Raw genomic sequence first — 27004 nt, 5'->3', positions numbered from 1 at the left:
CACGCGATCCAGCTGCAGAAGGCCCATAAACTGACCACAGTGGCTCTAGAGCACAATAGGCTGTTACACGGCCAAAAAACTCTTGCTGTTTGACCTAATTTTATGAATCAAATAGATGTATGCTGTTAATCCAATTTTAATGAGTCTAATAACCAGTCACAGGTATCAGTTTTATAAAGACATGTCTAATGGTTTTCTTTCCTTTAATATATTCACCATTTATCTTTGAATTTAATCATGGCCTATAACTAGGGTCCTACTAAATTCATGGGAAAATGTACTTAATTTCATGGACATTACACAGTCTACCTTAATAGTTGAACGTAAACCTAAAACAGGCTTCATGTTCTGTCTCAAAGATGAAAATACTCATCCATGTTTTGTCCATTTGGTAGGATTTAAGATTTATATTTACCATTTAATGATGATGTTTTTTCACTTACCCACCTCGAAAGGTGTAAGCTATTTAGATGTCAATACCAATTCAGCAAATGGGTAACAATGTATGTACTACCTCCAAACCATATAAAATGTAGAAATGCCATTTAGCAAAATTCATTATTTATTTACTATATTACTACAATTATTATGCATATTGTTACATAAAAAACAAGTATTTTAGCCGCTCAGGTGGTGCAGCGGTAAAGTACGCTAGCGCAGGGGTTTTCAACCTTTTTGGACATGCGCCCCCCTTCGTGTGCCAACCGTGAACTTGCGCCCCACCCTCCCCCAACTTGCGCCCCACCCCCCTCCCCTTCGTCCGACCCCATCTGAGCCGATTCTATCAGCACATTATATAAATTCGTGGTTCACTTTGGTAAATCATAAGCGGTTCTTGCTTTTTGATGTAGATGAGAGCAGAAAACGTTACTTCACAGAGCATAGACAAAAGTTCATCAATTACTTAAGTTGGTTAGTTCGGGATCATCTGCTCTGACTGACAGAAAACGTTTAGCTCCACAGGCAGAACGACTCTGACTCTGTGGTAATACTCAGTACAATTAAGCCTGAGCTTTTTAAGGTAAGCGAGTCACACAAAATGTTCTGTAGTAGTTGGTGTTTATTTACAACCGCAACATTCATTATAACAGTAAACACAGAGAGATGACTGAGAAAAGAAACTTACGCTGCGCTTAAAATGAATTGACTCCCGAGTCACTTATAATCGATACTATGAACAGAGCGTCTCTCTTAAGGACACAAACACGTCCTATAACAGCGGTCGTTGCTTTTGACGCCGGTTATCTTCGCTGTGGGCCCTATTTTTTTCAGACGGAACTGAATAACATTAAACGTGCGTGTGAGCGTGGTCAGTTAGAGTAATGAAATATGTCTCCCGTGGGTGAAAAATGAATTGCTTTAGTTTTAGAAGTAAAAAAATCTCGTAATGCCACGCCCCCCGGTCAGGCACTCGCGCCCCCCCCAGACAAGTACTCCCCACAGGTTGAAAACCCCTGCGCTAGCGCACCAGAGTTGGGGTTTCGAATACATCGTATCGAATCTTAGCTCTGCCTTCCGACTGGGCTGGTCGGCAGCATGAACAATGATTGGCTGTTGTTCAGGGTTAGAGGTAAAAAAGTCAGATCATAGGTCCTCATAACTGGTGCAACTGCGGCCCCTGCTGGCTGACTGATGGTGCCTGCACAGGGCTGAGGAATAATGCTGATGGGGGTGTGGCCCTCCATACACAGTGCCCGTCAGTGTATGAAGGTGAAAAATGCAGTCTGTGCCAGAGGGGGCGCATGTCAGTTGAGAGGCATCCTCAGTCAGCGGTGAAGGGTCGAATCAGTATAGAGGACGCAATCAGGGTAATTGGACATGACTAGATTAGGGGAGCAAATTGGGGGTGAAAAGTGGGAAAAATAATTTTAAAAAACAAAAAAACAAAAAACAAGTATTTTAAGTATTTGATGTATTTTACAATTACATAAACAGTTCTTAAAATGCTTAAAAGTAAAATGATTTTTAAATATTGATTGTAAATCACACATGCTGCAGCACTCCTGATGACAAAAGAGGGTTAGTCTACAAATTCCTTCAACACTTCTTTACAGTTTTTTTTAGTTTATTTCCCTAATGTTAGACAATTTGACCCACTAAGTCTCACCTGTCAAACAACAGCCACACATCTTAAAGTGTAAAGCCAGAACATGCATCATATAGAATACATTAAGCCAGCCACAGCCTCTTTACAAGCTGTAAAAATGCAACAGCAATAGGCAGATCAACATGCCTTGAAGGATACATGAAGTTATATAACCAAGATTGGCTAGTTTTGCATGATTAATGGCAGAGACAGGAATGCCACCCTTTCTACCCAAAGAGAAGACTTTTGACCATTACACACTGTAAAACTTTAACTCATTGGTATTCACTCTCCACACTATTAGCTGTGGGTTATGTTCTAACAGAAATGACTGTATCATTTGGCCTGGCTGTGAAAATGTGATAAATATCCCCTCCCTCCTGTGCTGATTGTGTTCAGAATTTAGATTTTTATCTCTATTACTCTGTCAGGCCAACCCTCAGGAAACATTTCCTTGATATGGCAAGACAGATGGCAGCAGATGTCAGTAGGTGGTAACCACAACCCAATGTCCTTCAACACAGGAAAGAAAGGAAGGCCAAAATTAAAGTGTTAAACAGGCATATAATATAATCAAGGTTTACACAGTACTACTCCAAGCACTAAATTCATTTATTCATTCTTAATAACAGCTCTATCCTGCTTAAGGTCCAAAACCACCCAGAAACAGTGGGCACTAGGCAGTAATAACACCCTGGACAGGACAAAAATTAATCACAGAAAAACACACATGCACAACTCAGAGCTGTCAAACATGCTGCATGTTTTAAGAGGTAGGAGGAAACCACAGTATAGTAAGAAACACATGCAAACAATAGGATAATATGCAAAACAAATCAAAGACAGTGATTAGCTGGTGGTTCCAGGATCCATGTTGTTGCACCCACTCTACCAGCTGCTGAGTTAAGTTTACTTTTTTACAGTTACATTTATTTATCAGTTATTTAAATACAAGAAATGTACTGTAACTGCATACTTGACTTTTTGTGTCACTTTGCTAAGGGGGCATGGTCTGTGTATTCAATCTATTTAGCAGGCATACTGTCCCCCATTAAAAAGCAGACTGTTTGGTGAGTCACAGTTAGTAAGCTAAGCTAATTTGGCTACAGTAAACAATAAAAGCACAACCAAATAATACATTTATACATTCTGATTAATCAAATTCAGCCTGCTAATGGATTGAAAACCTGTTAATACATTTGTATTGAATAATCTGAGGGCGGCACGGTGGCTCGGTGGGTAGCACTGTCGCCTCACAGCAAGAAGGTCCTAAGTTTGATCCCCAGGCGGGGCGATTCGGGTCCTTTCTGTGCAGAGTTTGCATGTTCTCCCCGTGTCTGTGTGGGTTTCCTCTGGGAGCTCCGGTTTCCTCCCACAGTCCAAAAACATGCAGCCAGGTTAATTGGAGACACTGAATTGCCCTATAGGTGAATGGGTGTGTGTATGTGTGTGTGTGTGTCTGCCCTGCCATCGACTGGCGCCCCATTCAGGGTGTTACTGTGTGCCTTGCGCCCATTAAAAAGCTGGGATAGGCTCTAGCACCCCCCCACCCACACAACCCTAATTGGATAAACGGTTAAGAAAGTGAATGAGTGAATAATCTGAAGTCAGGATAGGTAACATTTTTAAGAAATCTACTATTTTAAATGGAATTTCAGCACAGCAGATCACCTGTGCTACTTTAATCATGTAGAATTTCACTGTAGTAAGATATGCTAAACACAACAAAGTAAACAAAGAACACTAGTGCAAGGTATTTATTAACAAAGTAATATATACATACACAAAAAACATAAATATGCAGCTAATCATTGTGAATGCTAAAGATAACAACAAACTGTGCTAACACTAATAACAAATGCTATGTAACAACAAGTGCTAATGCTGAATTCTATAACGCAGAAACCATATAATGAAAATGTTTAATTGTAGTTCGTTACCTTGACGTGATAATTTTTTATAGTAAGGTTTACTATCGTGTTATCCTGGTTTTCTGAACCACTGAGCACAATGCAGTAACACACCTCGTACAGGACATCAGCTCATTCCAACATAGTCAATCCTGTCTGTATACAGATGCTCGACTGGCTAATAGCACTGCTGGGAATACAAACCATGGACCCCAGCGATAGTGGGATGTGCGACCTGAGCGCCGCTTATCAGTTATTTATTACAATATTGTACAACTGCCGCCTAGCGGTTAAGGTACTGGACTAGTAATTGAAAGGTTGCTGGTTCACGCCCCACCACTGCCAGGTTGCCACTGTTGGGCCCTTAAGCAAGGTCCTTTAATTTCAATTGCTTAGACAATATACTGTTACGGTACTGTAAGTCACTTTGGATAAAAGCGTCTGCTAAATGCTGAAAATGTATTATGGGAAATTTTATATCTTAAAACTTGGGGGCATAAAGACAGCAAAAAGCTGAAATGCATTATTCATAGGAAATGTTGAATTAATACACAGACTAGGCATAACATTATGACCAGTGACAGGTGAAGTGAATAACACTGATTATCTCTTCATCACAGCACCTGTTAGTGAGTGGGATATATTAGGCAGCAAGTGAACATTTTATTCTCAAAGTTGATGTGTTAGAAGCAGGAAAAATGGGCAAGTGTAAGGATTTGAGCGAGTTTGACAAGGGCCAAATTGTGATGGCTAGACAACTGGGTCAGAGCATCTCCAAAACTGCAGCTCTTGTGGGGTGTTCCCAGTGTGCAGTGGTCAGTATCTATCAAGAGTGGGCCAAGGAAGGAACAGTGGTAAACCGGCGACAGGGTCATGGGCCACCAAGGCTCATTGATGCACGTGAGGAGCGAAGGCTGGCCCGTGTGGTACGATCCAACAGACGAGCTACTGTAGCTCAAATTGCTGAAGAAGTTAATGCTGATTCTGATAGAAAGGTGTCAGAATACACGGTGCATCACAGTTTGTTGCGTATGGGACAGCAAAAGGGGGACCAACACAATATAAGGAAGGTGGTCATATTGTTATGCCTGATCGTTGTAAGTAGCCCAAATTACTCATTGTATTTTATAATGGTGATTACTGAAAGTATTGAAAAAAAGAGTACAAATCTCTGATTTATGAGCTAGCTGACCTGATAACAGTGCTGGATTTTACTGGAACTTGCCCCACAGAGTGTGAAACCTATACCGCACTGCACAGATGACACCTGGAACTTGTAAAATGTGTGAGTGTGTGTGTGTGTAGAGAAATGGGGTGTCTGTTTGCAGATGTGTGACTGTAGGCTATATATATGCTCTTTCATTTGTTAAATTGTGTGATCGTGAGCGTGCATGTGTGTGATGAATGAAGTGTAAGCCGCTGCTGGTGTCCGATATCGGCTCTTTCACGTTGATAAATGCGTTTGCTGGCCACGCGGGACGTTTCGCAGGGGCTTTTTGAATTAGCGTCTGATTATAACATATCAGCCTTGTATGTGTTACTAACAGCATGAGGCTTCATTTTCAGTGCAGGAGCCTAGTCATATACATTAAACCACTTCGTTAACACTTCCAGAGGAAATTCTGCCAGCAGAATCCCGCCTGCAGAGGAGAGGAAAATAATTATAGCCTGTGTAATTTAAATAGTGGCATTGTTTTAGCTGTTTTAGCTAGTTTGCTGCAGGCATTACAGAAACACATTAAGAATGCTCACAATTAAACTCACTGTATTTAATTAGCAGCTGAGAATCGGAATGAATGATTACTAGAGTGTTTTCTGAAGGTGTCGTCAGTGGTTGGCGTAGAATCTTGCTAATGCTATATGCATTTAAGGGCCGTTCCACCGAATAAGTGCTATTTGCGATTTGCTATTAACTCGATGAAATTAAACTTCATTTTTTATCTTTGTTCAACATTGAATCTAGTAACACACACACTTAACTACTCAGAATGTGTACTGGTCAATCTCAGGCACAATCTCAGAACATATATTTCATGCCAGTATGACCAAATCATGTGCTCAGGTGGCGCAGCGGTAAAAACACACACTGGAACCAGAGCTGGGATCGTGAATACATCGTATCAAGTCTCAGCTCTGCCTGCCGGCTGGGCTGAGCAGCCACATGAACAACGATTGGCCTGTTGTTCAGATAGGGGTGGGATTAAGCCGGATAGGGACATAACTAATGCAATTATGACCAAAAGGTCATTGTAACATTTAAGAGCACCTCATGCTAGGGGCTAGAAATAATGTCATGACTAGGCAAGGAGAATCCCATAATCCTTCTTACACTTTAACACTCACATACTCACTCATACTCATCATAGGCTCACATACTCACTCATACCCACATGTGTAAACATAAAACACATGAACTTCGCATAAAAGCAGTGCTGTTATAGTGTGCGGCTGCCCTTATTTATTCTCATAGATATATCTCCTTCTCTAGGTCTAAATTTTACTATCGGAATATAAACATACCCAGATAAGACATGGCTTATCTTTCTTATTACTGGGTTTAATTAGCTGTTACTTTAAGAATGCCTATATTTGTCATATATACATATACACGTGTACAGTACAATGAAATTCTTTCTTTGCATATCCCAGCTTGTTTGGAAGCTGGGGTCAGAGTGCAGGGTCAGCCATTGTATGGCGCCCCTGGAGCAATAAGGTTTAATGGCCTTGTTTAAGGGCCACACAGTGGCTGCATGGCAGAGCTCGGAATCGAACTTTTATCCTTCAGCCCAAAGCCCTACCCACTAGGCCTCCACTGTTACTGTCATTAGCTACAATACTTGTCATTATCATTAGCTGCAACCTTTCCAACAAATCAGTTTGTCAGGAGGCTGTTCTGCTGATGCTGTTTGGGTCATCTGTATAAGCTGTAAGACTCAGAATTACATAAAAATGCTTTTTCAAGGTGAATCAAAACTCAGATATGGCAGTGTGACTAATTTGGCATTGCTAAGAAAACACTACCTGCCCACATGCATAGCGACATAAGGAAAGATCTAAAGCTTGTGAAACATCATACCAAAAGAGTGGAGGCTTGTATTGTACCAAAAAATAGATTAACAATATATTAATGCTATATGTTCAACAAGCATATTCGCATGTAACATTTGGGTGTCCACATACATTTGGTATTGTTTCACTCTATATAAAATTTCTTACAGTATGAGAGAAGAAATATGAATTCTTTATATAGATATTGATTCAGAATACGCATTAGTACATAAGACTTTACATTGAATGGCTTTGTCAGTCCATAGATCTAGTCTCTTTGCCCTGCTACTACCAGACAGAAGACGTTTTTCATTCTTGTTAAAGAGCTGTCTGTTGCATGCGGTCATTCTTGGCTTGTGCTGGCTGCATTGCTTCCATACAGCGCAGATTATAGGAGAGCGGCTATCGCTAAACCCTTCGTCTGCCACTGTGGGGCTGTTGCTACAGCGACCAAAGAGAAACTTTTGCAAACTGTGGTTCGCTTGGTCTAAAATATGTTTTTGTTCCCTGACTCTCCAATCTATCTCTGTCTCAACTACATCACAGACATCTTTGTAGTTGCATACTGAGCTTTACATTCCAAGCAAAGTTTTGGCTTTGTAGACTCTCATTGCAGGCTGCATTGCTACTAATCCAGACATTATTGAGGAATTTATACAAGCATGATGGGGTGATGCTGGGCTTTGTGGTTATGCTAGTTCATTATATGACATGGATTATAATGAGGTCAGTGTGGGTCTTGTGTTTTATGCGAGGTCAAGTGTTGGTCATGTTTCTATTAAAAGAATAGTCAGTGTCAGAATTGTAATGCTTTGCTCCAATATGTAGCAAGAATTTCAAGGTTCACTTTGGCTTCAAAAAGCTACACAGACTAACAAAAAGCTAATTTACCTGGCAGATTAAGAATAATTGTTGTACATTTAGAATGGGCTATTGTGTTAGAATGAGTTAGTGTTGTAATATTCTTTAAAATATTTTGTCTCTTGTTTTGTAGGCAGAGTAAACCTAATGTATATACTGTACATAAATGAGTATTAAAAAAGTATTTGCATGTGACCACGACCATGTACCCACCCAAAAATCCAAAGTAAAAAAAAAAAAAATAATAATAATTTCATTCATGGTATGTCAAGTATTTTTCTTAATGCAATATGCTTATTACACTTTTTAACCAAAGATATAACTAAAATCAAGAAGCACACATACAGCAATTAGCCAGATCAGTTTCTACACTCACTGTCCATTTTATCAGCTCCACTTACCATATAGAAGCACTTTGTAGTTATACAATTACTGACTGTAGTCCGTCTGTTTCTCTACGTACTTTATTTAGCCCCCTTTCATGCTGTACTTCAATGATCAGGACTCTCACAGGACCACTACAGAGCAGGTATTATTTGGGTGATGACAATGACGTGGTGGTGGTGTGTTAGTGTGTGTTGTGCTGGTACAAGTGGATAAGGCACAGCAATGCTGATGGAGTTTTTAAACACCTCACTGTCACTGCTGGACTGAGAATAGTCCACCAACCAAAAATATCCAGCCAACAGCACCCCGTGGGCAGTGTCCTGTGACCACTGATGAAGATCTCAAAGATGACCAATTCAAACAGCAGCAATAGATGAGCGATCATCTCTGACTTTACATCTACAAGGTGGACCAACTATGTAAAAGTGTCTAATAGAGTGGACAGTGAGTGGACACGGTATTTAAAAACTCCAGCAGCGCTGCTGTGTCTGATCCACTCATGCCAGCACAACACACACTAACACACCACCACCATGTCATTGTCACTGCAGTGCTGAGAATGATCCACCACCCAAATAATACCTACTCTGTAGTGGTCCTGTGGGGATCCTGACCATTGAAGAACAGTATGAAAGGGGGCTAACAAGGCATGCAAAGAAACAGATGGATTACAGTCAGTAATTGTAGAACTACAAAGTGCTCTTATATGGTAAGTGGAGCTGATAAAATGGACATTGAGTGTAGAAACAAGGAGGTGGTTTTAATGTTATGGATGATCGGTGTATGGTGCATATCATGATCTGATGCTACATTTTATCTTCTAAAGCTAACTGGAAAACCATGGGTAGAAAAAGTGTGTTTATGGGTATTACTTTTTGTTTATTTGTTTGTTTGATCATCTATTGCCACCCCTGCATTAATACAGCCTCCTGTAAAATGTTTTGATGAGAAACAGGCTCAAAGTTTCTCATCTGTGGACTCTAAGCTCACAAAATTTTTCAAAGTTTCTAAGTTTTATTCTGTGGTCATCAAACAAATTCCACGTGGATTTGTGTGCATTTTTGGCTGAGGCAGGCAGATTTTCAGTTAAAATCTCCTGGAACTTACATAAAGTTCATGATACCATCTATCCCAACAAGGTTCCAAGGCAATTTAGAGAAAACACCTTTAAAACATAACAGATTCTTTAGCTATGCCCCTTTTCCACTGCATAGTACCCTACAATACTTTATGTTTTTGAATCCATGATCCCACATTTAGTGGATGTGTCTAGTGCCAGGTGACCTGTACTGTAATTGTGCTAAATTTGGTTACCTCTCTTGCCCAGGGACCAAGCATAAAAAAAACAGTGCATATAATTGATTGGCGTGAGAATACAAGCATCATATTTAAAATCCAACTGCAGTGGACTTTATTACATCAGTGTTGTCAAAAGGTATACATGTAGAGAGACCTACAGAAAATTAAACACCACAATAACTGTAGGGCGAATCGAAAATCAACCTGTTTTTGCTACTGCTTTTGCGTATTTGCTCTCAGTGTCTGGTGGAGAACGCCGTCATAACCTCACTTTCAGTGAATGACTATTTTCATTGGTAAGAAGCATTTGGGGGATTAAAATTCTTAGTTTTTTATACAACACCTTTGAATAAAGCAGATGCTTTTTACATTAAAAATTACCCACTTTTTGGAAAACATGACATGAAATGTAAAAATGAACGTACAGCTTTAAATCTCGTCAGCATAATGTAAACATGGCTGCATTTACCATTAAGTATGTGTGACAGTTAAGGGGAAAGTAAACTGTACTGTTATGGATGATTTAAAGCTACAGTGGTTTTGGTCATTCTCAGACACATACCTCACATGTGACTCAGTACTGTTCAGCCCAGCAGCAGGGTTAGCTTTACGAGGTGTAGCTTTACGAGGTGTACGAGGTAAAGTCGTTATTGGTATATTAACAATTACTTTCTTGTAGAGGCATTGCTTGTGTTTAAAGGCTGGAATTGGAAGGTGTGTTGAAGTGGAATGTATGGAAAAAGATTATACAGGGGGCATGAATGCAATGAAATAAGTACAAATACACAAAGCTACATTCATCTGAGAAATTCACAGGTTTCTCAATTGCAGTATTCTTTTTTATTTTACACTAATTTGTCTTGTCAGCACAGCTTGGGAATGATTTTACCAATGTGGGTTCACAGACATTAGCCACATTAAATCCTAAATGTATTAAATGTGAACTGCTTTCTAAGTATTACATAGCCTAACAGAGGATAACAGTGTTTATATGACCACTAATTGATAGTGTTTTTTAACAAAATTAGCATTACCTTTAATTGCTTGTGTTTCTCTATGTCTATACCTGGTGTAATTATTGGTGATTGTGTGTAGATGTTTGAGGCAAAAAATGAACTCAATCTATTATAGAATAAGTCTGTAACCTAATAAAACGTGGAGAAGGTGAAAGGGGTGTGCAGACTTTCCGACTTGACTGTAAATAATAAATAATATTTGAATATTTTTTTCTAATACAAATTATTTTTGTCAATACAATTTTGAGGGCTTTAAATAAAAAGAATTTTATTTAAAATGAACATTTATCTTACTTTCTAAAAGAGATTTATATGCGTAAAAACTGAGAGCAAAAAAATGTACTGAATAAATTAAAGGAAGGAAAGACTGAAGAGGGAAAAGGTTTGGCAGACTTGGCTGGAGAACCATGGGTTAGCTTCCTGATAGGTTGAAAAGGTTAAAGTGACCTGAACAGAACCTTCAAATTTGTGACCTTTAAATTTGAAGGGCAAAAGAAAGCTTTACTATCTGAAAACTTGGGTGTGGTGGTTGAAGAGAGAAAGAGAAAGTGTAAGAGTGAGCGAAAGAGAAAGAGAGAGAGAGAGAGAGTCAGAGAGACAGACGAACTATTAGACAGTTAATTCTGGTATACATAGCAAGAGGAAATTAGTGTTATTATACCCATATTGTTATATTAGTAATATAATAATAAAATTACTACTAACAGAACTTTGGCTTCCTGACTTTTAGCTACCATGCTGGCCTGTTTGTGCAGACCCTGCATTGACTTTCCATTGGGGCCCAAATGTATTAAATTTTCATACACATATACGTGTAGAGAGACATTAAAACATTAATCTTTTCTAACCATAATAATCTAATTAAGCTTCTCCTGTTACACAACAACAACCTCTTGGTTGAGGGGCAAGCGTGTGTTCCTTCCAGAAAGGTGAAGCCACTCTAGTGCATTGCAGCTCGTAAAATGACATCAGGCACATCAGCAGACTTGGAGGAGGGCAGTAGCTGCCCCTTTTTGTACACATAATCACCCCCCAATACTCTTATAAAAACTGCCATTTATGTAAGCTAGAGGGAAATGCCTTTTATGCTCTTCCAAACTCCTGGCCAAAGGTTGTGATGGCTATCAAATACGAGGGCAAATGCTTTTCTGTTGAGCCGCTAAAAAGCTTTTAAGTCAGTGTTGTATTTTTCTTGTACATGAAGGGCGACTTACTGTAGATCTCTGTGGTTGTGGTTACGGCTCTATGCAGGCCACTGTAGTTCTTCTTCACCAAACCATGTCTTTATAGACCTCGTTTTGGCACAGGGCACAGTAATGCTGGAACAGGAAATGGCCCTCGTTAAACTTTATTTATTTTATATAATACATACATACAACATCTGTCCATAAATTGTGTATAAGTGTACACTATATGGCCAAAAGTATTTGGACATCTGACCATGAGCTTGTTGGACATCCCATTTCACAAACAAATGGTATTAAAATACGTGACATCTATGTGACAGTTTCAGCTATAACAACAGCCACTCTTCTGAGAAGGCTTCTTATGTGGAAAATATGTCTGTGGGAATTTGTGCCCAGTAAAAGAGCATTTGTAGGGCACTGATGTTCAAGAAAGCCTGATGTTCTGTTTTATACCAAAGCTGTTCAGTGGGGCTGAGGTCAGAGTGTGCATGCCACTGGAGTTTCCTTTAGACAAACTTTTCTTTATGTCTTTATAGACCTTACTCTGTGCACATGGAAATAATCATGCTGGAACAGGATAGGGCATCTTCTAAACCGTTGCTGCAAAATAGTTACAGTACAGTTTCCTTTATATAATTGATAGCAATTAGCAGTTGTTGTGGCTGAAACACATGAATTCAATAATTAGAAGTGGTGTCCATATTTACATTTACGGCATTTAGTAGACGCTTTTATCCAAAGCGACTTACAGTACTGTGACAGTATACTGTCTAAGCAGTTGAGGGTTAAGGCCCTTGCTCAAGGGCCCAACAGTTGTAACCTGGCAGTGGTGGGGCTTGAACCAGCGACCCTTTGATTACTAGTCCAGTTCCTTAACCGATAGGCTACAACTGCCGTATACATATAGGGTATTTAAGTTATACCTGTTTTGTTGTTGCTACATTTGTCCTGTTTCCTATTTATATGATCAGTAAGTGTCTGCCATTGATGGATATATGTAATGTTTTTGTTTGGATTGATTATGTTGTGTGATTTTATGATGGTAATCAGAAAAAACTGAGGAAGAATCAGAGTAATACAGCTGATCTTTACCTTTAAGGAACATGCCATTTATTAGGGCAGTGATAGCTCAGTGGTTAAGGTACTGGACTAGTAATCAGAATATTGCCGGTTCAAGCCCCACCAACACAAAGTTGCCACTGTTGGGTCCCTGAGCAAGGCCCTTAACCCTCAATTGCTCATCGTGTTCAGCTCATTGTGTAAGTCGCTTTGGATAAAAGCGTCTGCTAAATAATGTAAATGTAAATATTAGTGTTTATAAACATTTGGCTTGACTGAGAGACAAAGATTTAACTGATCCTCTGTTTAAGTATCTGAAAGCCTTTTACTCTGCAAAGAGCCACATGGTATGCAGGACTGAGGTCACACACACGCACACCCAAGGGAATAATGCACATGAATTACATTGTTTCCGGATGGAGTCAATGAGCAAATTTGTGAGGTCACTTGGCAGGCCAAGTCCTGCTTTCACTAAAGCTCTCCTGTTAATGAGAGTCCCTAGGTTTATGGTTTTTATGGTATGTTTTTATTATAACAGGTTAGGCGGTAATTTTGGAAATTATTTAGCTACTTGTCATTATCATGAACATTTTAATAGCCAAATAAATGGTAACTCAATCACAACTTATTATGTATGTATGTGTATGCACATTTATGTACACTTATGTCACATGCTACCTACCTACTTATGTACCTAACTACCTACCTGATCTACCTACCACTCACCTATCCATTCATTGATTTATTCATCCATCCATCCATCCGTCCACAGAAACTGGCCAACACAAAACCAAATTAGGGTAATTCTGGGTCAAACAAACATGGGCACAATATGGATAAACCCAACATGTGTTGTTTTAAACCCACTGGGTTGAGTAAAGACATTGACTGTTAAAAATACTACACTGCTGATCTAAACACAAGCTAAAGCTACTTAATGTCATTTTCATTAAGACCTTTATCCTGGCTAGGGTCTTGGCAGGTTCGTTTTCACCGGGAACCACCGGGTGCAAGGCATGAATATGGCCGATAGAACGGCTGAGATCCAGATTTGAATCTCAGCAGTGGAAAGCTAGCATGCTATTTCTTTTTTTCCCATACCACAAATTGGCAAACGTAATAAAATCTAAAACTGGTGATCTGATTGGTGATATGCTTGGTAGCAAATACCGTGGCTGAGAGAGTTTAAAGATGACAGACAGGACATGATGAGACATGTCTTAACTTTTTATTCTGAATACCACCACAATGAAGCCAGAGGTTCTGTTTGTTCCAGGCTATTCAACATGTAAACACAGGGTCCCAAATAAACCTGAACATCAGAACTGTATTATGGCTTGTCTGGTCAAAAACCTAACAAAAAAAACTCCACGTGATGAAATGACTAAAGCACAATGTTAGTTATTAGTTACAGTATATTTAATTTAAGAAAAAAATTGAAAGGCATTTGCAGAAAACAAACAAATAAAATGGTTCTGTTATGAATCTCATAGAAAAATCCCTTGAAAATCATCAAAACTTAAAGCAAGTCTTTGGGACAATATAAATTCTGCTATACGCTGCTGGGTGGTAATTTATTGGTGCACCATTTGTTAGCTGTTTACTTATTTGAGTCATTTGACTCATTTTTATAAATGATGTATATAAGCAGATGTGTAGAATCTGATGCATAATTGAAACAGTTTTTTGTTAAAACGATAAATAAATGACTTTTATAAATGTTTTTGTCAGATTTTTGTCAGCTACTTTGATAGCTATTTTCTAGCTTCTGGCAAAACTCCAGTTGGATGCAGCTGGAAAACTCCAGTTGGTTGTTTTTCTGACAGGAATTTGACCTTTCCTTATAATCCACATATTTACATTAGAGTTTATTATTTACAAAAGGCTCTATATCCATCTGTAATCATGTGATAAGCAACAAGCTTTCAAGCTATAAGGTGCTTGTTCTAGAGCAAAGGCTTCTTTCACGGCAGCCTCTAACCCTATAGCAATGTAAAGTCTGAGTGTGGTCAGTGACACATGTGTTCCAGCAGCTTCTAATTCACGACAGATCGTTATTTATGGTTCTCGGATTACATCGGACTATCCAGACAAATTTCTTCCTAAAGTGAGAAGGTGAAGTTTCAATTTTGAGTGTATGTAAAACGTAATCTTAACTTACATTCTGTTGCTGTTATGTGTTATGTTTAATTTGTAATGATGGATTCTGGGTGCTATGACAAATCAGTGAATGTTAACCTGCTGGGAACTGGGCTTCTGCTTCCCAGACTTTGAGGGATGACACATTTTACATACACACGCGCACACACACACACAAACACACACACACACACACACACACACACACACACACATTCACTCACCTACTCACTCTCGCTCTCTCTCTCACACACAAACACATACACACACACACACACACACACACACACACACACACACAAAATAAGAGTGCTATATGAACGTATTAGGAAGCCCTGGCCAAAACAGACACACCCACATGATTATACCTACACCTATTATACTGTCAGTTACAAAATAGGAAGATGAGTCCTATAAAGGTAAAGAAAAAACATACCCAGTGTTCTTAAATAACATGTATAGTCTATGCAAGATTAACAAGGAATTTCCTTTTCTTTGTTCACATTGAATACATCATAGGGTGCACTCTTAGTGTCTGTGTGTGTATGTGTGTGTGTGTGTGTGTATGTGTGTGTGTGTGTGTGTGTGTGGGGGGGGGGGGGGGGGGGGATAATATTGATAAAAGGTGTACCGACCAATATTTGATTGTTCTGACAAAGTTAAAAGTACCTGGAAAACAGCCAGGCTGGCTTGTTTACGTATCTCTTGCTAGTCACATAATGCAGCAGGACTTGTCCCCAGGTACCAAGGAGTTCCTTACTCCACCATAATCATAACTGCTCACAAATAAAAATGATTGATTCTCTTGCTAAATTGATAGTCATATTACCAAATATAAGACACCCATACATTTAAAATTCAATTCATATAGACAAAAAAACTCACTAATCACTAATTCATCTTTAATGCCTGCTTTGGCCAAGCAAAATGGAACAAGCTCAGGTCCCAGCACTCTGAAGCTGTATGGCACTTACTTTTACATCTGCACTACTGTGCCCTTACATACCAATTTATAGTTGGCCCATGACAGTAATTAATGATAGTTATTTAAGTGGGACTTTTCAACATGATGGAGACCTGTCCCACATGAAACACATACACTTCCAAAGTTATTGTGAGATCAAAATATAAGACTCAAATATATTACAGGGCAGTTGTAGCCTAGCGGTAAGGCATGTGTAGGGCAGTTGTAACCTAGCGGTTAAGTTACTGGACTAGTAAGTAAAAGGTTGCTGGTTCAAACCCGACCACTGCCAGCTTGTCACCTTTACGCAAGGCCCTTAACCATCAATTGCTTTGACAACATAGTCACAGTACTGTATGTCGCTTTGAATAAAAGCGTCTGCTAAATGCCAAAAATGTCAATGTCTCAAAAACTCAAATACCTATCACAGTGGATGTAACTGCTAACAGCAGAGGCCGACATGCAACAACAGTGATAAAAAGGAACTTATCAAATGGGTTTTAATGTTTTTTTTTGTTATGATGTTAACCTTTTTATTAAGCAGCATCAAGGTTACAATTGAAGTGGAAAACAAAACAATGAAATAATGCCAATGTGATTATGTTTACTTTTAGTGAAAAAATCTGATAAAATCAAGTTTCATCTGTCATGTGAATGCGTAATAGTGTGACTTCTAAGCTGATAACTCCAATATTAGCCATTGCAAAACATACTAACAAGGCAACACTCTGCAATATCATAAAGGCTTGAGATCTCCAAAAAGGATTCAAGATAATATATGCCTAAATACACGGTGGCTCGGTGGGTTTGCATGTTCTCCCCGTGTCTGTGTGGGTTTAACAGTCTAAAAAAACATGCAGTCAGGTTAATTGGAGACACTGAATTGCCCTATAGGTTAATGGGTGTGTGTATGTGTGTGTGTGTGTGTGTGTATATGTGTCTGCCCTGCGATGAACTGGCGCCCCGTCCAGGGTGTTACTGTGTGCCTTGTGCCCATTGAAAAGCTGGGATAGGCTCCAGCACCCTATCACGACCCTAATTGGATAAGCAGTTAAGAAAGTGAGTGATATGCCTAAATATTTATACATACTAAAAACATACTAAATGTTGACAGCCTTGACCACCAGAACATAGTCCTGGAATATTGTCATAGTCCTTGATGGTTTGTGGTTAAATATTTATTATTATATCAGTTGGTGACCAGTTGACACCCTGTCCATGGTGTATTGTTTCTATGATCACAGCATCTTCATGTAGGAGCAATGCAATTTGTACAATTAAATAGCTGAAGTAATTATGAACTTAAATGTGCAGCTGTGTGTTGTTGGGACTTAATGACCCTAAAGTCAAGCTGCTTTTTCATGTGGATTTCCCTTTTCTTTATAAGTTCGAGCGTCACTGGAGCTTTTATTATGAAGCTGCTGTGTGTAACGAGCGTGCAGTGAGTCACTCAGGCTCACAGCGAACAGAGGGAGCGCGAGACCCAGCCGGCTTCATTCAGCGCGCGCTCATATAAAGCAGCGACTACCTGTAGAGCCGCTACATACACACACATACACATCAACACTGATACACACTGCTGAGGACCTGACAGACTCCGACTGTGAAGAAAATAAAGAGAAAGACAAGGTACAAACTTGTATTTATTGAGGTAATAGCGGTTTGTTAAAAGTCAGGTACTTCAGAAGCCGTCAGAGAAGTATATTTTATTATTGTGTACGTGAGAAGTTTGAACTTTCTTTTGTTAACCGTTACACGACGGTTGTATACTAAATAGCGGCTTCATGTGAAAGACAATTGGAAAATGCCATTATATATTGTCAATATTATATGTTGTCATTAACCGTTAAAGTAAAATGAACCGGCTTTTCGGGAAACAAGGTTTGGAATGAGTTCTGACCGTTGAGAGAAACTCGGTATGGAAACATTTTGGTCGCCACCGTGCTGAACACTATTGCTTGTAATATCATATTGGCTAGTAATGCCTTTTAATGTTGTGTCCTAACATGATAGGTACCCATGGTTTAGGTGACCTACTGAGTGAGTTGCTTGATTTTGACAGGATTCTAAGCTGCCTCTATAGGTTAATATCCCTATAGGAAATTAATACATGTAGTAATTCTGCATTTTCAACGTGTCTGGAAAAAGAAAGCAGAAAAGGGTATATAGACTATACAGACACATATCCCATTAGTCTAAAATAATTATGACGAATGTACAATGTACAATGATCAATCATATGTTGTAATGCAATCTAATTTGAGAAAAGGATGTCTGAGTTAAGAGAAACAGTGTGTCCTGTTTTTGGATCTTTTGGGTTTGGATTTCTGAGATAATGATCAATTTGAGATTTTCAGTTCACAGCAACAAACTGTGGTTTAGAATTAATATAACAGATCCAATAGGGATATGTAATCATATAAGAAGGACATTTATGGTTACATAAATTATACGTTTCTTTCAGTTATAATTAAACTTTGCTATGGTACCACACTGTGGTTTCATTGCCAGCCAGTAGACCTAATGTAAACACTACACTGCTAAAAAAAATACTCTCCTCACTGTTAGTGTCTGGTTCCTTTGACGTTTTGTTGATGGTTGAAATGTATCATTTGCTCTCATATTGGTTAGAATTTCAATGTGAATGGCCCTAATCGTTCAAAAGTTAACCTGTGACAAATTCAGTACATAATTGATGGTTAAATAACCTATATGAGTCTCTAATGGTAATTTTGTGGTAACAAACTGTGTTTTCCTAGCAATTCTGTGAACATAATGTACTTCAGTGTTCTTGGACATCTGCTATTGATCATGTACACTGATTGTTTATGCTAAGCAAATGAAGATGTATTGAATTTGTTGTTATATAGATTATGCAGTCAAATAGTCCATTAAGTTTTGAAAATAGAATTAAATACACTCACTGAGCACTTTATTAGGCACAATTATCTGTACCTTCATTGTAAGCTAGACATACTATACAAATGAACCTTGTTTGTAATTTACTGACTGTAGCCCATCTGTTGCTCTGTACACTTTTTTAAATACTATTTATCAATTAAAAGGACCCCTACTGGCCCGTTGTTGTTTGGCTGGTGGACCAAGTGGGTTGTTTTGGTTTGAGTGTATCAGGTGCAGCAATGTTGTTGGGATGTCTAAATACTGTTTAAACTGACTGACCCCTTTATTAGGAACACAAATCCTGTTAGCACTTGTTGTCGATGTACAGTCAGAGAATAGATGTATTTACTGTTGGCTTTACATTTTGGTTGGAGCACTACTTCTCTCCCAACTTTGACTCAACACCGATGAACCTGTTACTCTCAAGAACAGTACAACACTTTACTTGTCACTGTAGTTGGCATTGTAGGGACAATTGTACAAGTGTCTGTTGATTACTTTGGGTTTATAATGGTAATTATTGACATTTTTGGGGCATGAGTGGGTTGTGTTGATATCACAATGTTAAGCAGTGGTTCTTAAACATTTTTTAGTTGAGCTGCAATAGCCATCAATGTGTAGAGTTAATGGTCCGTATATATCGTGTGCTGCAAATGGCTCAGAGCTGCAAGTTAAGAACCACCAATAAAGAATATTTCATTATTGAAGCAGGTGCCTGTCTCTGTTGATCACTTTGTGATACAGACTATAGTTATTTTGTGAAACTTCAGGACTTCTGTAATATGAAATAAAGATGCTTAGATTATATAGTATCTTTGCTAGTCAAGATATAACAAGTATCTAGTTTAGGTAAATATGTGATCATTAACACATGTATTTTTGTAATCCAACTTGGAAAGAACCAAAAATTATTACAAACGTTTTCCAATAGGAGAGGTGAAATCCCATCAACATTTTAACTTTTTCTTTAAAGCAAGGTAGATGGCTCTTTACGATGTTAGTCAGCTTGGAATATGACATTCCATTGTGCAGTTATGAGTGCACTTGGTGCAGTAATGATGGGATGGTTGGAGTTCGCGTAGTATATAAAAGTCAATTGTATTAACTGATTTATTGCCAGCAGAGACTGTCTGTGGTTTTTGGCTATATTTCATTTGTTGTATTTAAAAGGCATATGTCAGCATTTCTGTAGTAAATTACATCCACTGCGTCTGTATTATATGGTTAATTACCGTGCACAATCATTTTATAACGTCTCCTCTTGCACATTGTAAAAATGTACGTATATATTGCTCTAGCAACTGCCCTCGTGTTCATTATATGTGAGTTACAAATTGTTACCTGTCAAAAGTAATTTTGAGTGGCAATCTCAAATATGGTGCAGATTAAAAACCTTATTCAGCTCGTGTTCCTCTTTTCATGGAGACTGTGAATGTGTGAACCGTAGGAATGCGAGCTGAAAACATTCCTCTCTCTGGAAGATATCGCCATCAAATGGGATTACCAGCAGAGGGAAAGAGATATTGTAGTCACAGGGAGGTTTGCTTGGTGCTCCCTTTAAAAGGAGAGTGAAAAGAAAACAAGTCTGGATCTAGTTTATGTGGTGTGTGAGCAATTACAGTGAAAGGCCGAGAGAGCAAGAGCACTGGGGGATGGTTTGGAAGGACAGCGCGAACGAGAGAATTGGGATAATACGACAAAGTTGCTCCGAGTTGCTACAAACTGACACATCTGTATGAGAGACTGAACGAATTCATGAATGACTGAGTTAGCAGAAAATAGTGCATGGGTTACAGGGTGGGGTGCTGAAACCACTCTCCACTTACAGCGATGATTGCAGAGGCCATTCAGTTCATTCAAACTTGCATGATCTTTGTGAAATGTGAGAAGGAGAGGGAGAGAAGTGGAAAAGGGATGATGAAGCAAAGGCAGAATCAATATTTGTAACGTTTCCTGTGTCTTTTTTTGTTAGAATAGCTAAGCACATTACCAGCATGTGTAGTGAGCCAGGCGTTTGGTTTGGGTGTAAGCCGGGGAAGGAGCTCAGACTCGGGTCAGGCACACTCACAACTTACAGCTAATGCCTTCATAAATGGAAAGTGAGTGTTTAGACTCATAAGGTACAAAAGATGGATGACGTTCATTAAGGTGGTGTTGTGTGTGTTTAGGTCATGGTTAGTAAGGAGTTTTTTTATTTAAAAGCTTAAAATACTGACACGAATTGTGTTTTGGAGAATGTGTGTGACAGCTTATATTGTTCTGAGTGACAGCCCTGCTATTAGACTCGGAAACGTTTAAAGTCTCCTTTAGACTTTTACTTTCCTAGTATGTCTATGTGTGTGGTGATGCGATTGGTATGAAGCAAAAGGTCAAAGTGACTCAACAGGATTGCAAAAGCATTCTGAAACACCACTTTTATTGCAGTTGAAGAATGTGGGGTGGGGGGCTGTATGTCTGGTTTACCAGGCGCTAATTAAACGCAGTCCAGGAGTCAAAAATTTCTTCACTGGGCCATAATATGTATTGTGATCATAGTTGTGAACTGTGTGGCATCTTTGTTGGCTTTATAGTTTTTGTTATGAATACCAGCCAAGTCAGCTGCCTTGTTTCTATTTATTTAACAAGCCTTGATTTTTCCCAAAAGTCATTAAATCATGAAGTTATTATGGGGTCATGCCTAGAACAAGCTATAATAGCTTAATATTTACTTTTTGTAATCAACCTTTTCCATAGGAAATGGCTTGATGTCAGTGATAAAGAGTTTTAAAAATATACCAAGATTTTATCTGGCGGCATGACTTAACATACATTACCAACCACAGAAATTAGACACAAGTCCTAGCACTTTTCTTTGATTAATATTCGCATTGTAACATGGCTGTAGACTTTTGTTTATAATTCTTTTAATGCATTTGTCTCTTGTATCTCCCAATCTAGTCATATCCAATTACCCAGATATAAAAATCCTTACTGTACCTAACACATGCCTCATCCATGTATGTAGTAGCCAAGCTCTTTGCCCGAGACGCGTTGACACAGAGAGCAGTATCAAGAGTCGAGCACTGCTTTCCATTAGTCACCGTCTCTGTACAGGCTCCTTCAACCCTCCCACCCTCAGACATGGCCACTCATGTCTGTTTAGGGACCTTGCCGGCCAATGGCAAAACTAAGATTCAAACTCAAGAGCTACCTTAACATTGTTGCAGATCAAGCAATAACAAGACTCATTTACGGAAATGGCATTTCCTAATGACAGTGGTGTCTTTAAGCAGGATAATATGCCTAGCCAAACTTTCTTTAGGAAATAGGCTGCTGTGCCACCTGAGCACCCATGGACATAGACTTTTTACCTTGTACAGGTCAGTGATGACACATCTCCCGAAAGAAGGACAGAAAAGGGCTTGTTACCCCCATTTCAAATAAGTGTGTGATGCCCTGAGATGCCCTGGCATCCGGCCCAGTGCGTATTCCTGTCTTGCCGTTTTCAGGATAGGCTCGGTGTCCCTGACTGGGATAAAACGTTTTATAAATAAATGTTTTGTTTTTGGGTACTTCATTCCATAAACTTGTATGGAACAACTGGCTAACTGACAATGCCCCTGCTTGGTAAAAGCATGCGTTCTGAAAGAAATTTAGACATGTGCTTAGTAATCAGTACCTGTCTGCTTCAGATTATGTCATAGTGGGTGTGGCTGTGATTAGGGTGTCTGATCTCAGGTGTATCTTTTTTTCCCTGTACATCTGTAACACTTTGCTTAGTCTGAGCTTATGTTGTAACTAATAAAGAGTAGTCATGTTTGTTTAGCAGTTCTTACAAAGTGTTAAAGGTGTCTGTAATTGCACTGCAATAATGTAAGGCCTAAACAACTGTATTGTACAGCCACTAGGTTCTTACACTGGTAGAGCATTTGTAAAAACTTGATAATATTAAGCCCTTAATGACAGAAGGTCTCCAGACTGAGGCAAGAGAAAGAGAAGAATTATGTCAAGCTAATGATGGGCTACCGTATACAGGGACAAGTCAAAATAGTAAATTCTGCATCTAAGAAAAGCTGGATGATGAATACCAGATGTTCTTAATGGCTTAAAGTCTTTCTACACATGACACTGTAGCACACTGCATTTGTCACGGTGGTCAAATGTCACAGGTAGAGCAAAAGATGCAACAGCAGTGTTGTGTAATTTTGTGAAAGGTTTAGTTCTTATTTCCTGTACAATGAAATGAACAATTATTAAAAAAAATTTCTGCACATATTATATTTTTGACTCTCAAAATGGGGTCATTAATGACTTTTCTTTAAAGATATTTTAAAAGCAATGAGTGAGTAAGTTATGTTTTATTTCGGTGGTGGAAAAAACTAGATGGCACAGTGGAGCACAGGTAGTGTGAGTGCAGCACTGCAAGTCCTGGAAAAAGTTTAAACCTGGGCCCTTATTCATCAAGCTTTTAAGAATCCTAGTCACTAGGTGCAACTCTTTGCACTAGGAATCTTTATGAATACGGCCCCAGGTCTTCAGTCACTGTTTGTGTGGAGTTGGGCATGATTTCCCTTGTCCGGTTTCCTCCCACTTGTTTTTTACCACTTACTGCTGCGCCCAAAGTTGCTCTGATTGAATCTTGACCCAGTTTGCCAATAAGACAAATTGTTTACATGATGTAGCCATATGCTTTGTGGCATAACCACCTTAAAACTGTTCTGCTGAGCATCATGTAAAAGTTCTAAACATAGCAGTAAACACCAATATGTGCCCAGCCTCACAGTGATGTATATTTTGATTTGTGTAGATTGGAAAGGGTAAATGAATCTTTCAAGTTTTTTAGCACCAAGTTTATCCATAGTACCACTGCTTTAGTTTTTTCTTTGAAATGCACCTGCTTAACAGCACAATAATTATTACCAGCAGAAACACATGCGTACACATAGACATACCTCCTTGTTTCTGTCTGAAAAGGGACCCCTGTAATCATCAGCTGTTTACACTTAACAATTTCCCGTCTCCCAGCAAGTATTTCCTGCTCTGTCAAGAAGGGGACACACACAGCCAGTGCACAGTTTTTGCCTGCGTCTCTGATCAACACAAGCACACCAAACAGTCTGAAAAGAAAATCCTTTATTAGAACCCATTTTACAGTATCTTAGATGCAACATTATTATTGGAAGCTGATTTGGTTCTGGTCAGGGTCACAGCAGAATTCCTGAACAACTTTGCACTGTGGCTGGACACATTATCCAGCTGACACCACTGCCATTAAGAAATGCCATTGCCATTGAAAGGGTCTGCTTAATCTGCAACAATGCTTAGGTAGGTGGTAAGTGTCAAATTTACATATATTTCAGGACCTGAGGTTTCCCAGCAGAACAATAATGGTATTCACTTCTGTCAGGGGTTGTCTTATCCTATTTTGGGTTGTCCTGATCCTGTTTTTCCATTTTCTGTATGATACAATTATAAAAGTACTGCACTATTTTGCTATACAGGAAGTAGGGATGTCCCGATCACGTTTTTTTGTTACCGATCCCGATCATTAATTTTGATCCCGATCCGATACCGAGTCTCAAACCGATACTTGTATTTTATAGATATTGTCTAGATAAGAACTAGAGAACACTGTTCACACAGTGCACATTTCAAGTACATTACAGTTATTAAAATTAATCCAATGTACATGTTTAGCAACTGAATAGCTCTGCAGTGCTGTAGGAAAAAAATTGCCTGCATCCAAGCTATTGCTTAATGTTCTTTTATTTTTACAAAATAAAAGCAAACAAACTTAGTGCAGCATTGTAGTAAAACTGGAACAAAAAACTCAAAATGTTGTGACAATGGTTTGATGGACGTTTCTACGCGAAGTGAGTGTGTTTTGACCCTTTGGGGCTTCCATAGTGCATGGGATAGCGTGCTTGGCTAACGCGATGACTAGCTGTCCGCTATTCGGTACCGTAACAGAAGAAGTTAAAGTGTTATGCTCCCGACAATTTGTGAATATACCGTGTATTTATTTCTTTATTAAGCGAGTGCATCATTATGACGCTCGGTTACATAACTAAGCCAATCAGAGTGCTTGATACTGAGATGTCGTTCAGTCTTGTAACACGTAAACTCGTAAAAGCTGTATGTTATGGTCCTGAAGTTTTCATACTCTGATTAAAAGTTATTGTTTTGTAAACCGGAGTGATCCTCGACTCACACACCATATAAACAGTAAAATTCTACAGTAATGAACGCAGCTCTGCTCCTACCGCCTCGTGAAACGCTCACACTGCAGACATTACACCGCTGTTGGACTCGTTTCACTTTCCAATTTAAAGTATTTCCACACAGCGGACATGCTGACGTAAAACAAAGGATCGGGATTAGGATCGGCATTAGTAAAGCCGATACCGATCAGTTAAATAATGCCTTGATCGCCCCGATTCCGATCTTTGAGATCGGATTGGGACATCCCTAACAGAAAGTCATCTGACACTCCTTTCAATAACATCACCTCCTGTTATTAAAACGTCAAATGCGTGATAGGCTTTGTTTATTATGAGTTTGGAATGTTTTCCCAGTGTCAGCGTGAGTTGTTATTATTATTATTTTGAGTAATCCAGTTTTCTTTTACCTCCAAATAACATGCGTGTACAAGTGTCTACTCTAAAACTGCCTCTCACCCATAAGTACTCACTCACATAAGTACTCACCCATAAGTACATGGGTGAGTGTATGTTGATACCCTGTCCTGGGTGTATTCCTGCTTCATGCCCATTGTTTCATGGTGATGCTGGACACAGTCAGAACTGATTAGGAATTTTCTGAAATGTCTAATTAATAGTGGTGCATTGGCTGGGGGTGACTGGTGCAGGTAAAACTGTTCGTGTAATTAAAAATCTAAATAAAGAAAAGAACTGTAAAAAACCTTAAAGAAGCTATTTTAGGAACTATTACAATTTAAGACTAATGAATACATTCTTTCACTTAATGGTCCTGAAAATGACAAAATAGTATATTTACAAAGTGTTCCTTGCTCGATTTAATATTCTGATCCCTCTGGAATGCTGGAAACTATGAAGATTGTTATTAATAGCCCAGGAACACAGAAGAGGATATTTTTAGTAGAGTCTTGTAATTTCAGACATGCAAAACCACTTTAAGGCCTCAACAGGAGGTAAGGAGGGTAAGTAATGAAAGAAATATGGCAAAAGAGAAAGAAAATGCACTTTATTTCAACCCAGTTTAACTCTTTATAGCAGTTAATGCAACTTTTAGTGCCTGTCTACACATCCATTTAGATGAAGAAAGAAAGTGAGCAAGTGGTTTTCTGTGTATGTGAGTGAGTTGTAATTAAAGTGATGTGTGCAGTTGCGCTCCAAACACAACCAAAAAAGGAATGAAAGCAAAGAGCATGAGAGGGCAGAGTCCAAGTGTGTTTCAGCTGCTGCCAAACTATTCCTGTAAAAGTGCACTTTCAGTGGTTTCATGCTCTGGACAAGACAGAGACAGGAGGAAAAAAAAGGGGAATTTAAAAAAGCAAGGACGGGAAAGAAGAAATCAAAAAGTGTGTTTACATCACGCAACAGTGATCCGCGTACAGATTTCTAAAAGAAAACCACGACTGATCATGTAAACAGCATATCTGATTATTTAAGGTCATGTAAACAACATATTTTGAGCACAGCCATGCTTTTGATTAAGAAGAATCTGAGTAAACCAGCAGAATGGGATTAAATATATAACAGGTCTAATGTGCATATAATGGACATAAAGATAATGCAACAGCTTTACAACTGGTTGTCACACTACCTTGTTAAGAAATCTCTACCACCGTTTTACACTGATCAGTGTCCCCGGGATCTCTGGATGCAATGCAGTGACACACCCTGGACAGAACACCAATCCATCGCAGGGTCCTGGCCATCCCCCACCCCCAGACATCGCCAATTTTGTCTGTATGTACATGCCTGACTGGCAGATTGCACGGCTGGGGATTTGAACCCTGGCTCACAGAGGTAGTGGGCTAGCGTAATGTGTCGCTGCGCCACCCGCGCACCCTAGAAAGTTAAGACTGTATGATAGGCTATCATGGTTTCAGATTTTGGACTGCTTTAACTGGCATCAGTAATTTTTGTGTCAGATTTCTATATATTTGTCAAAGTTCTCCTTAC

At 39.0% G+C, this 27004-nt stretch overlaps 1 protein-coding gene across 3 annotated transcripts in view; it reads left to right on the top strand.

Moving 5' to 3' along the window:
* The window catches only part of palld (palladin, cytoskeletal associated protein), a 149846-nt gene that overhangs the window by 98262 nt on the left and 24580 nt on the right, over positions 1-27004 (top strand). The gene's annotated exons all lie outside the window — the stretch shown is intronic.

The sequence above is a fragment of the Trichomycterus rosablanca genome, chromosome 9 (assembly GCF_030014385.1).
Source record: "Trichomycterus rosablanca isolate fTriRos1 chromosome 9, fTriRos1.hap1, whole genome shotgun sequence".
NCBI lineage: Eukaryota > Metazoa > Chordata > Actinopteri > Siluriformes > Trichomycteridae > Trichomycterus > Trichomycterus rosablanca.
Note: the sequence above shows the minus strand (reverse complement) of the source record. Positions and strands in the feature narration are given on the sequence as shown.